Below are 15,859 nucleotides of genomic sequence, written 5' to 3'. Positions count from 1 at the left end.
TCCAGAGCAAACGTTGGTATTTGAAGGTTTGTGTGTTGCAGCTCTCACATGGGCTGTAATCCTCACCGTGCCCTTGGCTCTGTGCAAACCATGGCTTAAAGCTGGAGAAACATCACAAAATGTCGAGGGGCCTTTTGTTTTGCTGGGGGGGTCTCTGATGCGCTACCTTAGATCCTTTTGCAGAGGACACGAAGCCGTGCAGGCACACTGCTCAGCCCCACGCCGCTCGCAGCCCCAGCGGGGAAAGCCTCGAGCCTCCCTGGGAAGGCACGGAGGATTTCTCATTGTTGAGGCTGAGAAGCAAAGTCTGTATTGTGTAAAGTAATTAAATAAAGCTATCGGTCTTCCCTGTGAAGTGGCTCACACTAGCTGCTTCATTATGGTTTTTACTCTTTAGAATATGACCCAGACAACACTTACACCATAGTAAGGTTTCACTTCAAGGGTCTTAAAAGGAAATCAATTATTTTTAGAAATATAAATATTTTACGAAGCAGCTTCTCTTTCTAATGACGGAATAAAGAAGAACACGGCCATTTTGCTCTTCAGCGGTAGAAAGCAATGCAGCAATGCAGCCTCAAAGCCTGCAGCACTTCACCTGAGTCACCTTCTCAAGGCGTCTTAGGAAGGATCCTGAAATACAGTATTTTCTGCTAAATCATGCACATTGGAGCTGGCCATGCTCCACCACCAGCACCACCACCAGCTCTCGGCTTTCTTCGAGGGGTGGTTTTTATAACCCCACCCGCCTGTTTGCTCCCTGATGCTTTCAGAAGACCGGGAGGAGCGCTAGGCAGCGAGCTGCTGCCCGAGCCCGGGGGGTGTTGGCTCCAGATGGGCTTTCTGCATTCAGAACAGCAGGCAAAGAACGGCGGAGGTGGACGAAGGATGGAACTGGGGCACGCTTCAAGGAGGCCGTCACAGTTGTGCGTGCACTTGAACCTCGTGGCCCCGGCACCCGGCAGGACTGAGACCGGGGCAGGCACTGGGGGCGGCTTTCCCTCCCAACCTGGGGACCAAGCACAGCTGAGGAACGCCGGTGTTTAGATTTTTATATTATTATTGTTTATATCAAATGAGCGAATTCCCAAGCGCTTTGGTTTGCTCTTACATAATTTAGACCAATCAGTGCACTTCCTAATGCAACATGCTCTTAACTTTGCTGAGCCCTAAGGCATCAAATTTATATTCTGTTCTGCTGCTGTGAAAATGAATGGTGTAACAGTGACAGGAGGAAGAAGGGGCTTTAAAGAGGGAGAAGCAGCAGAAGGGAAAGAAAGATAGTTGAAAGAAGCAGAAAGACAGGGAGAGGAGAATATACAGAACAGCAAAGTGGTTTATAATGGAAGGACTGTAATTTATTTTGACACTAATCATGTATTATTCATTTGGAACAAAAATAAACCTTATTAACCAGGAAAAACAGATCTCCCATCTCCAGCCCACGTTGTGACGAGCGATTCGTGGTGCTGAGGATGCTGACAGCCGCCGGGCTGGCTCCGTGCCGCATCCTGCGCCCACCGGCCGGTTCTTGCCTGGCGGAGCAGCACCCATGGGTGCCACGGGCAGGAGTGGTGGCGCGAGGGGTTATTGTCCTCGGTCACCGGGGGGAAAGGTGACCAGCTCTCAGGGAGGGCAGACGATGCACTTGCATTGCTTCCACCCCCAGCTGATGTCCCCTATCTCCGCGTGGACACGGGGCCAGACAGGTCCGCTGGGAAAGGGCAGGAGGTTTAGAACGGACCACGTCCTGCAGAAGACAGGGCGCAGCGCAATCTCGGAGCAGATGCTGCTGAAGGAGATCAGAATCTCCTCTCCCCAAGCGCGGCCCTGCTCACAGAGGCGTGCTGCCTTCTGCTGCACCCCATGCAGGTAGCTGCGGAGTGGGGAAACGGATTTTTTCCCCGGAAAGGACTGCCTGCGTGTGAGTTTGCTGCGCTGTTCGCAGCCCACAGGCCCTGCTTTAGAAGAAGGATCCAGCTGGTAGATGCTGGCCAGCCAAGAGGAGCACCGAGGCTGCCGTGAACCTCGTGCAGAGCTGACCAGAGGCAGCAGCTGCCCCGGGAAGGCTGTGATGGCATCGGACAGACAGCAAGGGACGGACAGCATGAACACGGGGCTGCGCTCTCCTCCCCGTGCTTTGCAGCAGCCACAGCCAGAGAGCTCCTCTGAGTCTCCTCGTGCTCTGCGCAAACAAGTTTTGTTCCTGCGAGATGGGAACGGGCAGGAGAAATTAAAACCCCAGCTCATTTACGGGTAATGGGCCCTGCGAGCATCGGCTGCAGGGGAGGGGGAATCGGCAGGAAAGAGCTGACAGGGCTGGGAGCGCTCCTTCCTCGGGCTGCTGGCTTACAGAGGTGGCCGGCACGGGGTGGGCAGTGGTCCTGGTCCCGTGCCCTCCCATCTCCACCCCAGTACTTCTCCGCGCTCGTCTCTTTGTTTCCTTAACACACTTTGTTCACAAGACATAAAACGCAGCTCATCGGCTCCCGGTGTCAAACAGACCCTCCCTTGCTCCTGGTAAGATTTAGGATGGATTTTAAAGTGTTATTACTGGCTTATGAGGCTTTAAATAATATTGGACTCTGCATATCTTTCAAATCTACTTTGTTTTAATATCCCTGATCACTTTTTAAGGTCTAAGTCTGGAGATTTATGGGGCTGTCTGCTCGGTAATTCAGAATCATGTGTGGCTCACGAATTCAGCGTTTATGTTCCTGGTTTGTGAAGCAAGTTTTGCTTCACACTTTGGGGTTTCTATTTTAAAATGGAAAGCAAACACATTTTCAGCAACGCTTCCTTGTTGTAGGAGTGGGAAGAGTCCTGGAGAGGGTGTCGTGTGTGACAGCGGCGCTAACCCTGAGCAGCAACGCTTTAGCCAGCCAAGTTAAAACAACGTCAAAGCAATTTACATTCTCAGCTTGTTATTGGACTGATTCAGGAATAGCTTAGCCTGAAGTCCGAGAGGATCACCATTCCGTCTGGATTTTAACACACACCTTTGCTACCAGTGTCTGCAAGGCACCACGAAGCAGAGACGGAGAGCAGAGGTGCTGCGGGGAGCCCTCCTCAGGGCCTGCTCCTGCTGCACCCCACGATTTGTGCCTGGGGCTCAGCAGGCCAGGAGGGGGACCCGGGCCACGACTGACCCCAGTCACACAGCAAGGAGAGGCCATTCAAGCACTGGAGTGTTGTCTGTCGTTAAAACCTTGAGAATCAGCCCTTCTCTCTGCCTTGTCACTGCGCGGTGTCCACGTCAGTCTGCGTTTTTAAATTTTGCCAAGCTGTTGCTTGAGACATGGACGAAATAAAGGGGTGTGCTGGTACCCAGCTCAGAGCCAACACGCACTAGCACCAGCCCAGAGCTGGGGGCAGCAGCTCCGAGCCCTGCCAGCAGCGGACACAGCAATACCCCACGCTCTTGATGCTCGGTCCCAGATCCACCAGCAGCTCAGCGCAAGCCGTGGCAGCACGGAGCACTGCTGGGCTTTGTATTTGCCCACTCATCTCCGCACACTTCAGGCCATCAGCCGACAAGTTTATTTACTTCTTATAGCACAGAACGAATGACAAAGGGGCTCATTAAGTCCCTTAGGCAGAAACAAAAGCAAGCGGCGCACATGGTAGGCGCGTAAGGCTGATGGAGCGCTGGTTGGAGCAGGCAGTAGGCAGCAGGACAGCGTGCTTCGGGAAGCGACAAATTATAAACTGAGGTATTCAATCTCTAGAAAGCTTACACATTTAATTATCCAGCCAGACCTTCAGGGAAAAGAATTAGAACAATAATTATCAATTTGTTCTCTGTGTCCAAGGGCAAATTTAGCATTTAGAGGACAGAGTTGTTCTGTTTGTTTTTTTTTTCCTACTCTTTGTAATTCTGATTAGCAAAATGCGCTTTAGTCTTTGAAATGAACGATTCTTCCTTTCTCCTCCGTGTGCTGTTTCCTTGGAAAATGGCCTGGGCCGTGGGATGTTTGCAGGGGCAGTGCTGGGTTTGGGGAGAGGGTGCTGGGACACCGGGACATTTGCCCCAGCGCACCCTCCTGTGAGCGGGACTCAGCTCTCCCACTTTCCTCAGCCTCTTTGCAAGGACTGCAGCATCGCCGAGGCGCCAGGACAATATTTCTGCTTTCTCTGCAGCGAGTGGCCCAGGCAGCTCCGGGAAAGGCACCCAGGCTCTGCGCCCACCACCCCGGAGCAGGAGCACTGCCCATGTCCCACTGCCACCCACCAGCTGGCACAGGGCAGGGAGGCAGAGCACTGCCCACGGGCTCTGCGGTGATGGCAGGGCACACACGGTGCCACCCACCGCAGGAACAAGCCACGGGGTGCCTGCACGTGCAAGCACCAGGCAGGCCATCGCCATGCAGAGCATGTACACCCTGCTGCAGCTCGGCGCTCCGCGGCCATATAAAACACCTTTCTGCGATGGGATTTCCATTACACAGCGCATTCCCTGCAAGTTCTCTCATTATTGATTCAATTTCATGTTAATGGCCACCTGTCATAAACCACATCGACAATAATGAGCCATTTTATGTTGATTGTTGATCTATGGTAATTTCCAGAAACTGTATTCTTTATTTATTCATCAGCGTAATGGTAATTCAATATTGCAGCTATGTAAATTAAGGGTCTTTTCTTTTTTTTTCTTCTAGGGTTGGAAGCTAGGCAGGACATGGTTTTCAAAGGCAGAATTGCTCCTGAGCAGAGAAACGAGGAGTTATGTGCTGAGGCATTGTCAGTCCAATGGTCTCCCTCTGCATTTCACCCCATCCTCCCAGGATGAGGAGCGCTGCTCTTCCTCCCCCCTGCGACACAGCAACTCACAGCCCCACGACAGGCTCCCCCCAGCTGCGGCAGTGCCCCTTGGGTCAGGAATCCCACCTTTCCCAAGTGTTTTTCTGGGTCACAAGGAAATCCTGCTCCTGCCAGAGCAGCCCCAGAGCCCTCGGCCCCCTCCTGCCGAGGCTCCCCGGGGCCGTGGGTGCAGATGGGGAACCCCAGCCCGACGGCGTGAGACGCCAGGGCTCACTGCTTCGCAGCTATCTGCTCCTGGCAGGCTTTAATTTACAGATAATGGACACTTTTTACAGTTAATATTTGAATACATCAGTTTCCACTTGACCTGTCTGAGCAAATTCTTGATGGATATTCAACCTCTTTCATAAACGGAGCTTATCCTTCAGCTCGAGGAGAAAATGAAACATTAACAAGAAATATAAAATGCAATTCAGGCTCTTCACGAGCGGAATAACTCCCGGTTACAGCCGGCTGTGCAGACCTCCTGCTGCGCGCCACGGGAACCGCTCTGCCCACTGCACAGCACCCCAGGGACCGCGGGGCTCGTCCCGGCCCTCGGCCCCATCCAGGCAGCATCGCACCCTCTCACCAGCACCAGCTTCGTGCTGGTGGCAAGAGCAGAGCCGTGCCGGAGAGCAGGAAAGCAGCCAGCAGCAGGGGTATGCCAACACACGCTTTACTCTACGCACTGAACCCAGCGGAGCTTTTGCTGCTTATTTTTTTCCTTTTGGGTAGTTTTTAAAGGTATCGAAAGGATAAAGATGAATCCTGCGTGGAAAGCCTCCTGGAATGAGCTCCATTATTAAAAATGCTCTATTTAATTCAGATTGATAACTGCGTTAAAGTAGCGGGCTTTCCCTCCCGTAATTGAGTTACACCTACAGCATTGAAGTCAAAGCGATTTTAATCACCGCCACTGTTAGGTGTTGTATGCTGAATTCCTGGTGTCAAGGCGAGTGCTTGGAAACATCAGTTAAGGACGCTGCTTGCCGATTCCCCTTTGCCTGCCTTCAGGCACCGGGCGTGCTCTGGTCGGGGTGGCTCAGGACCCTCTCGGTGACCCACCACGAGCTGTGGCCCACGCAGGGAACAGCTCAGCACAGCCCCCTTCTGAAGGCAGAGCCCAGTCCCGATTCCCTCTCCTGCCCCCATCGGGGTTGGCTGCATATTGCAATGTTGCATATATTCCATATATCCCGTACCTCTGGGTTTTGTTGCTACTGCCTGTGTTCGGGACTCGGCTGTACAACATGGACAGGCACAAACACAGCGTCCCCCGGTGAGTTAAGAGAGTCAGGCTCTCTTTCATTTTGACATCAGATAACCTTGATAAATTTTCTTATTAAATTTAATATCTTTGATCAATCACAGTAAAACTTGAGAGATTATTAAAATGAGGAATCGCTTTGTAGGGTTTATGGTTATTGTGCTACCTAAATTAAAAACGTAGGTGCTGTTATTTAAAGGAAGAAATACTCCCACCCTCCCTAAAGCCACCTATATCATTTTAGTTCCGGCCAGAGATCTGCGATAAGCAGAAATCTCTCTGCATGCTCCAATTAACCAAATGCACCACTTCCCAGGGCTGTGGGCACCAGGCAGAGCATGGGGGATCCCATCACCGGCCAGACCAGTGCCTGCAAACCCCTCAGCAAGGGGGAGCGGGGACTGCCCCAGGGGTTCGTCCTGCACACCAGCCCCTCCTGCCCGCCGGGATGCCCAGAAGGAAAGCAAGCGTGTGTTTGAAATTCAGCGACGTCATTATATGCTCATACATAATAGTTATATTTCATCATATAAGTCATGACCACAGCACCACACCAGAGGTTTCATCTCAGGAGAAGCTTCCCATGCTCATGGCCCTGTCTGCACACAGGAGAGGGACACGGGGACAGCAGGGGCTGGACCACTTGCCAGCCTCCCCCGTACCCCCCAGCACACCAGCTGATGGGAATCAAGCCAATTTAACTAAAAAGGAGCCATAAAAGCAGAGCCAGAGGCTCTCCCTGCCTGGTGCCGAGCACTGGCAGTGTCTGTGCGTGCTCAGGGAGCAGAGGGAGGATGGGGAAAGCTGCTCGCATCCCAAGAGCCCAGCGCTGCTAACCGCAGAGCACATCACACCCAACAGAAGCCAGCATCCCGCCAATAACTGGGTGCCGTTTCTCAGAGCTGGTCTGTTTGCTCAGTACCCAACCCCGCCACCTCGTTCCCTCGTCGCGCGCCTGGACAAGGCATCATTACAATGATTGAAACTAAATTCAATTTCCTGGAGGGCTTCTCTTTGCTCCTTGCTGCTGTAACGCACGCTGTCCCATTTTCCCAGCTAAGTACTGATGTCTTTTCTTGGCTATTATTCTAATTTGATAACATTATATATATTTTTAAAGCTTAATTGTGCCAAATATGATGGAAGCAGCAAGGACATCAGCACCAGCACAGCAGAGGGCAGGAGCCAGCAGGATGCAGGGGACATTCAGTGCCCAGCACGTGGGTGCTGCTGCTGGGGACATGGCACAGGGCTCTTTGGGACAGCTGTGCCACCTCAGGGCAGCTGTAAGAGGAGGATGGGTGACTTTCTGCTGTTTTATTCTTTACATTTCACATCCCGCCAGCTGGGAGACATCCACAGAAGCCTTCCACTGAGGCTATGCCTGGGGTTTTGCAGGAGCAGAAATAGCTGAGTTCAGCCCCAATCTGTTGTGATGAAGACAAGAGTTGGCCAACAGAAAGGGCAAGTCATCCTAACACGCCCAGGCTGCTGTCCTCCTCAGTTATCTCTGCCTGTGCCTAATCCTGGCTGCTACAGCCCCGCAGAGCGCACACAGCTCCCCCCCACGGGTCTCACTGCTGCCTTTTGGGCCGCTGACATTTTTAAGAACCTCCACTTCCTTAGCCAGTGTTCCGACAACACTTTGATTTTCTTCCCTGAATGTTTTTTGTACAAACCCTTCAAGACATCAGTAAAGAGAGACACCATGGAATTATTATTAGATACTGTCATCCACCCTTCCCTTCCCCCCAGAAAGCTTCAGGGCACAGAGAGCAATTACTCCACCCAGGAGACCCCAAAATGTTTAATTTCTTCCAGTGTTACTTCAGCGCCTGGAAATCCAAGACTATTTTTTTTTTTAAATGAAAAGTCATAGAGCAAGTTAGATTTTAGGGCCATTGGGCAAAGGAGGAGGAGGAGGACTGGGCGAGAAGTCACCCACAGAAACACCCAGGAAGTGGAGCAAGCTGCACAAAGCTCTCCCCCAAGCAAGTGGGGCTCAGTGGGGCACACATCTGGGTCTGCCCCGCACAGACGGCTGTGCTCACACCTCTGCCAGCAGCTCTCAGAGAGGTGCATTTGAATCTGGCAAGACTTTGAAGATCCAGCTTCTTAGACCAAGAAGCTGACAGCTTTACATTTACAGCCTCCCCCCTACCCCCCCCCAGATTGCAGGCAAAGACAATTAGAAGGGATAAAATCAGATGTTTCTTTAAAAGAAAGCATTATTAGGCTTACGCAGGACTGCTTTGTCAGAATGAGCTGCAAGGGACCAGCAGGGTTCATGGGTGGATTATGTGTTTAGAGGGATAACGAAAATCCACAGCCACAGTTCTTAGCAAGGGAAACTGCAAGGGTATAAGGAGAGGAGGAGGGAGGAGGCTGCGGTGCAGGCAGGAAGCTGTAATTGCCTGCTGTCACATCACCTGGAACTGCGTGCAACATCACTTACTGGTTATTTTGGGAGACAAGACACTGAATATGATGGACATGCTTCTGCCTTTGCTACCTGCAGAGAGGCTTGGCAGAAAGACCGGGGTTGGGAGATCTGTTCCCAGCACCTTTTCAGTTCAGGAAGCTTTGGCAATGTCATAAGAAATAACGATCAGCCCAGCTGCTAGAACAGAGCAGCGCAGCGAGCCCCTGTACTCCAGGTTAATCAAAGTGAACTTGTACATTTCTCACCCATCACGAATTTTCTGTCCTTAAAACCAGCTCTCAGCCACCAGCCTGCAGATATTTTCCACCTACCACTTCCCGCGTTGGTTCTCCCCATCGCAGCCTGCCACTTGCTCTGTGGGCAGCTGCCCAGCGGCGATGTCCCAGCAAGGGCTGGGGACAGAGCTGCAGGATGGGTCAGAGCAACACCGGGCGTGCTGCAACATTTTGAACATTTGAACAATTTTGTTCCTGACAGCAACACATCCAGCAGCTCCTGAGAACCATGACAGTGCCTTTTAGGAGCTCCTGTTCCCCCGTGTACCCTCACGGCTTTAGGTCTTGGGCTGAAACCGAAGGCAATAATAATCACCATGGTCACTGGTACAGGCAGATGATGCACGGGTGCTTGGCTGCATGCAGCTGGCCCCCGCAAATGAGACTATTACATTAACTGCTCTGCTGCTTTGGCACCTCAAACTAATTTTGTGTTTGTTTGGGCCATGAGTATTTTAACCTACAGTAACAACAAACTTTTGCCAACCCAAGGCAGTTTAATAGCCAAAACCGCTGATTAAAATTTTGAGTTGTCCCAGAATGATGGAACAGCTCCTGTCTACAATATATTAAGCTTCTGGCATTCAAATTTATATGCAGTGTAAGCTTCCTTTATGAGGAAAAACAAGTTTCCTTTCTCACATCCAAAGCAGAGCAGGCTTCTAAACACTGGCTTAACCAGACAGCCCATGCCAGCAGGCAGATGCATGCCCATTTAGCAGCGGCCACAGCTGTGCAGCACAGGGGATCTCCTGGGCACACCGGGACTTTCTGAAGGACCCCAAAGCAAGCATATTTCCAGTGGAAACTGCACCAGGGAGTTCTGTGCCATCAACTCAGTGTCCAGCCCAGCTCTTGTGCCTGGGCTTTGCTGGGGACACACCAGGCATCCCCCCAACATCCCATGGAGGTGCTCTTTGGTACCTTGCACTCAGGTGCGCTTGGTAGGAGCCTAAATAAACTCTTGTCACTGCAGACCTCAATAAATTTTCATTACCATTTGCTTCAGCTGTTGCCAAACATTTCTCCTCTCCCTGAGGGTTCCCAAAGTGGCCATAACTCCTTTCTGAGTCAAGGAGTTAATGTTTTATAGCAGATGGATACATTCAGTTTATCCTCTATTTCTCAGCCTCGAGTCTTTAGGCAAACACAGTCATTTTATGCAGGAGGAAAAGTTGACCAAAGATAAGAGCTGGGGCCATTTCTCAGAAGAGGCAAAGCCCAGCCAGGCTCAGCATGGGGCAGAGCAGGGAGGAGGACCCAGGGACCAAGCCAGGAGCAGACCCTTTGCCACGGTGCTGGCACACAGCAGCTCTGCTGCCTGCAACCCCCCCTGCTTCTGCAGAGGCACCCGCAGAGCCTCCCCCGCTCACCTTTATCTGGAGAAGCTGGCATTTAATTTCACATCGCTCTTAATCCTCTTACTCCTCCAGGCTTCGCAAGGGCAGGTTTGGAGCTGTTTTTAGCTATATCATAACGGCAAGGAGAAATGAGGGCTTTAGGCTTTGCTGTTGGACTCAGGGTTTGTCCCCCCGGAGCAGTCCCAGTGGGGGCAGAGCCCCCAGCTCGCCCTGGCCGAGCAGCACCAGCAGGAGGGCTGCAGGAACCGAGCCCGTGCAGCTGCCGAGCTCCTTCAGCTACACTCCGTTAGTGCAGAACAGTTCTTACACCGCCCCAATTGTCTTCCTTTGGATGAGACTGCGTGAAATGTTGTGAAATGCTAGTGCTATGAATTATTATCCCAGAAAGGTGTATACATGCGTAAACTCATTTTGCTTAAAAAAGAAAGCAAGACAAGCAGGAGATGTCGGGTAATTTATAACACTTGCTCTGCGCTGCTGCTCCTCCCCAGCCACACCAATGCTATCACTCAAGGATTTGGGTTCTGCACTGGGAAAATGCTTGGCTTGAAGTCCTTCAGTTCTGTTGTGCAGGCTACAATAGGGCTTTTAAAGCTGAAGAACAATTTGGAAAGCATACAAACCCCCTCCTGATAATATCATATCCCTGGGAGGAAGCTGCATTTATACCTGTTTTGATATACAGGCTAATTAAGGATTGCCAAGAGAACTAGAGAATTTGCATCAAAATGTTGTTTCCATCATGATAAATAAGGCTCTCGTAGCTATATTCTACCTAGAGGACAATCTCATGCCATTTATAGTCACTGTGCATATGACTTTAAGCAATAGTCACTCAGCTATAGAAAATTCATTTGTTTCTCTTAAGAAGATTTTATTGCATGCTGAGGATCAATCGCATGTCTGTAACTCAGGCTCAGACGAAAAACTACCTGCTTATAGGTGACTTCTCTTGATAGCTATTTCATGTAGTACTGCAAAAGCTGTTACTGAAGAATAGCTATTGTTTGAATCCTACAAACCCAAGAACTTATCAAGAGCAGCCCCTAGCTCCTAGCTGCCACAGATGTTTCCAAGCTCCCTTTCACTGCTTAACTGCATATCCTTCGATGCCTCATCATACTGCTTTAAAGTTTCATTTCCTCTACAAGAGGCCTTGGATTTTGCAGGTGGACCTGGCACTGGTTACTGTGGCACACTGCAGAAAGCAAATAACCTAAGTTCCAAGCCCAGCCTGACCTGGCAGGTAAGTTTAGCTTAAGAAGTTCCATCATTTCCAGGTTTTGCTGACCACTATTTATACAATGCAGCGATTTAAGGTCTCCATTTCTGGGAGAAAGCAATTCACTGTCAGGCAAAGCTGGCCTCACCTCCAGGCTCTGCAAGGGCTTTTCCTTTCCCGGAGCAAACAGCATGGCAGCTCTCTCTGTTTGTTTTCTCTCCCGCTCACAAAATTGAATTATTATCCCTGCAGTGATATTCTTAAAGTTAAGAACAAATAAGTGTAGGAATGTTACAGAAAATGTGTCCACTTAGAAGTCAACAGAATAGCACAATATTTAAAGCTGTCTTAACAGTTCCTCCATCTCTGCAGCAAGATTTTTCATTTCATTAGCACTAAGTGCACTCATCAAGCAGTTATTTTAAAGCAGGATCCTGTATAAAAACCAGAAGGAGCCCCCATGCCAGGCCACGTGCTGTGGGGCACCCCCTGAGCTGAGCACATCAGTGTCCTGCACTGTCCCCAAAGCAGGACAGCAGCAAAGCCAAACCAGCACCCCCACTTCTGCAAATCAAGCTGCAAGAGCCTAGAATTAGGATTTATTGCAAGACACAGACATTTCTTCAATACTTTAAGTCAATGACCTTAGTGTTGGTTTTGAGCTATTGTTCAATTTGCACTCATTGCAATTTAAAACTCACCACAACAATTAATCATCAGCCCAGAACATTGCAGGGCTGCACTAACAGGGATATGGAGATTAATTAGCAGAGACTGTTTGAGCACGCTGTTCAGAAACCCAGACCATCAGAGCTGCTGCACCCCAAGCCCCATCTGCACCCCACTGACCTGCTGCAGGAGCACACAGCTCCTTCTGGGAGCTGCTCTGCACACACAATGAGTTGGATGAAGATGGAGTCCTCCAGCACAACCCCCACAGACAAAGATTCATCCCTTACTAACTGGGAGCCCCTACCCAGCCCACTTTTATGCAGCGCTGGGAAGAGTTTCAGCTGCGGCTCACAGGTGTCCTTCCTCCTGGCTGTTATGACACCTGTTTAAAAGGGAGATTTAAATAAAAAAAAAAAGGGGGAGATGTTTAGCATTAGCATTAATTGCAATTTCCCTCTTCTGCTCATTTCTGGATTTGTTATTCTTTATTGAGAGAAAAAAAAAAAAAAGAAAAAAGAGCACGTCCAGAAGGATGAAGTTATTGTTTGTGTAGCTCCAAATAAATACTCTTGACAATGCACCTGTCAGAGGTTTCACAGGCCTGTTTTCTCTGAGCTAATAACTCAAACAATGAGTTGTGAGACAGTGACTTTTTTTTTTTTTTTAAAGGTCATTTTAATAAAGTTGTCATTGAGATTTATACTTGCAGGTTAAAAGCTCACTGCCGATTTCCTCCGGCCGCAGAGGGATCCCCTCCTGCTGCCATGGCGCGGGCACCTCCCTGGCGAGCAGCTCGAGGGGACGCGCGCTGTCCTCCCTCAAAGCAACCCAGCTGGCAGTTCGGGATTGCTGGATGGAGGAGGGAAGCATAAGCTCCTCAGTGGTTACAGTGGGTGTTTTGGGGCTAAAATATTCTCTTGTTGGCACCGCTCTGCGCTGTCATAAACACAAAGTGCCTTCTCCTCCTTGGTGAGCCCGTGGGGCGCACCAACACGGAGCTGTGCATGGCAGAATGGGAAGCACCCGGCCCACTAACGACGTCTGGGGTTTCTGGAGCGGTGTGTGGGGTCCCTCTGGGTCAAGGGCAGAGTGGGTACCCGGGGACTGCGGTGGCTTCTCCCCAAGGCTGTCCTGCACAGCACCGAGCGCCGGACGCAGCAGCGCCGGGGCCATCACCGGCAGCACCCCGCATAACGAACGCTGACTCCCACCCTGCTTTTATTAACCGTATCCATCACGCGGCAGCGGGGCTGGGAGGACGGCAGGAAAATCAATAGGTGAGGACTGAAGTTATGGGAAACAATCAGGCAGTTTAAGTTGCTTCTCGCTCCCTTTCTCACCCACCGCTCGGGAGCGGTGCGCAAACAGCCCATGGATCTTCCTGGCAGCACCCCTGACTGATGGAAAGTGTTGATTTACAGGGATTTGTGGGCACTTCCTGGACCGAGGCCAAAGCCTCTTCTCTGCTTGCATCCTTGCAATGGAGCACATGAGGGGAGGCTTTCTCTGGAGGGAACATCCCTGGGGGGGCACAGCTACAGCCTGGCCCCCTGCAGCCCCAGCTGCAAAGGGACGGGGATTTCTCCTCCACTGGTGCCAGGTTTGCTGGTGACATGTCCCCTTGGCTCAGTGCCTGCCAGAAACTCCACAAGACCTTGATTTTTAGCCCCCAGTCCTCTAAAGACATATATTTTTTTTCTTTTTTTTTTACTTTTTTTCCTTTTTTTAACAAAAATATAAATTATAATCAAAGGTAATGCATGGGAATGATCAGAGCCCAGAGGTGGTGTCAGTCTTGATGGCTTTATTAAAGTTTTAATACTCTTCACCTCCAGCTAATCTTGTAGTCATTATGATTAGGGAGAGGAGACAATCAGGCTGCCGAGACCACCCGCACCGTGCCTGGAGCAGCTCGGGGGGGCTCACACCCCTCGTCCCTGGGCATCTGCCTGGCCCCGTCCCACACACCTCGGCCCCCCGGGTGCTGGAGCGGGGAGTGAGCCAAGCCTGGTGCCAACACATCCAGTAAAGCAGGCAGTTCTTGATGTTTGAGAGGCAGAAGTGAAGAAAACCTGTGTTTATGCTCAATCATGTTGTATTACCTAAGCACCAGATACTGCTACAAGTGGTGTGGTGGCTGCGAGTGTTAATAACGCCGTTAAAATATAGTTCAAGCAGAATGTATTGATTTGCTGAAAACGCCCGCACCTCTCGCAGCTTCTGCAAGGACATATTTCAGAATGGAAATGAAACTCCGAACAAAACCTAATTTGCTTAAAATAACTGCAGAGGGTGAATTGTTTTGTATTGGAAGAACAAATAAACAAATGGAAGATATGGAATTTGAGTAACGAGTGCAAGCTTCATATGACACTTTTTAATATAGAATTATGGATGAAATCCATCCAGAAGTACATCCGATTTGTATTGTAAAACATGCCTGCTTGTTTAAACAATTGCATCACGGGCCCGAAATCCAGCAGTCTTTGAGAGATTATTAATGAGTGCTTCACCAGGACTTTCTCTTTCAGAGTTTCTAATAACTGTTTAATAAATATGTAAATATGGATCCATCCATTACCGCAGCACGTGGTGGTGAAGCCAAGCACTCTGCTGTGGGAGGAGCACGCGTGGGTTTTCTGGGGGTGCTTCTGCAAAAACTGAATTTTCCTTTGCAGGGCAGACACGACACATGGACAGATTTGCTGGGCTGTGTCCCCCCAAATCACCAAGGGCCCCCCCTCGCTCCCGCCAGCTCCGGCGGGCATCGGCCACTCCGTCCGCAGGCAACACAATGCCAGGTTCTCCAAATTGCTTTTTCATGGTCACAGCTCCAGGCAGTAAGAGGCTGGCAATAAAAATAATTTGTCGGAGGAATGTTGATAAAACCCTGCTTATTGCGAGCTGTAAATCCAACGTCGACACTTCCACCTTTATTTCCCACCCAGGGAACAATATCCACTCGCACCAAACTTGGAGGAGAGGGAAGGATATACGGCAATCATTCTGCTCCACCAGTCTTACCAAGGAGCTCGTAAAAATTAAGGAATGGCTTTTATTCAGAGAGATAAGGGCTCTGTCATTGCCAGAAACGAAGCACAAAATTGCTCCAGCCCGGAGGAGGTGACTGTAGCGTAGCAAGGTTTCCTCTTCCATCTCCAGTTTACCAAACTCGTGCGAACTACAACTAAAGAAGCTGCAGCAACCCCAGAGGTCTGGACTGGTGATGTTTCTCTTTCACCCTCACTTGGGTCAGAGGAGGGCGATTCGTGGCGGGCTGCTCGCGCCGCAGCACGCCGGGCACGGAGGAGCAGGCGCTGGTGCCGCTCGCTTTGCTCGCTGCGCTGGCAGGGCCGCAGGGTTCCCCGGCGCGCACGGCACTCCTCCAAGCAGCTGATCAATTACCCTTTATTAGGTTTATTTCTTTCATTAGTCATTTCTTCAATGCTTTCGATGTTTCATTAGTCTCCTCTCAAGTTACAGTGGATTTCGAGCACTGTGTAGAAGAGGATAATTCATTTTATTAGGTCATTTATTTTGTGGGTACATTTTTAAAGGTCAATTAATCAATCTAAATGGGGGAGGAAGAATAGAATACCATATAGAGCCTCCTTCCCCTGCTGCCGGGGGAGCCCAGTGCTGGTTTACTTGTCCAGGCAGGGAGAGGCGCATCGGTAGGGGTGAGCGCTGTACATTTGTGTGTCCTTCCAACGGGGCCGGTGCTGCCACAGCTGCCTGGGGTGCTCGGCGGCTCCTCCTTGGTGATGGAGCAGCTCCTGGGGCCCGTGTGAGTGCAGCCCACGCCATCCTGGTTCG

The 15,859-nt window shown here is 50.5% G+C and overlaps 1 long non-coding RNA gene across 3 annotated transcripts; it reads right to left on the bottom strand.

Annotated features, from left to right (window-relative positions):
- Nucleotides 1-3,121: 3,121 nt before the first annotated feature.
- LOC310882999 lies at nt 3,122-12,340 on the bottom strand. Of its 3 annotated transcripts, none has more exons than XR_014573277.1 (4): nt 12,221-12,340; nt 11,520-11,617; nt 10,162-10,254; nt 3,122-3,759 (listed from the first exon to the last, which is right to left on the bottom strand). It is a non-coding gene; the product is annotated as an uncharacterized lncRNA (long non-coding RNA). The 3 variants fall into 3 exon arrangements; XR_014573278.1 differs by lacking the exon at nt 3,122-3,759 and adding an exon at nt 4,510-4,703; XR_014573279.1 differs by lacking the exon at nt 3,122-3,759 and adding an exon at nt 7,173-7,497.
- Between the last annotated feature and the right edge of the window lie 3,519 nt (nt 12,341-15,859).

Source organism: Anser anser (assembly GCF_964211835.1).
Source record: "Anser anser genome assembly, chromosome: 17".
In the NCBI taxonomy this organism is placed as follows: Eukaryota; Metazoa; Chordata; class Aves; order Anseriformes; family Anatidae; genus Anser; species Anser anser.
This window is presented reverse-complemented; position numbering and strand designations above follow the sequence as displayed.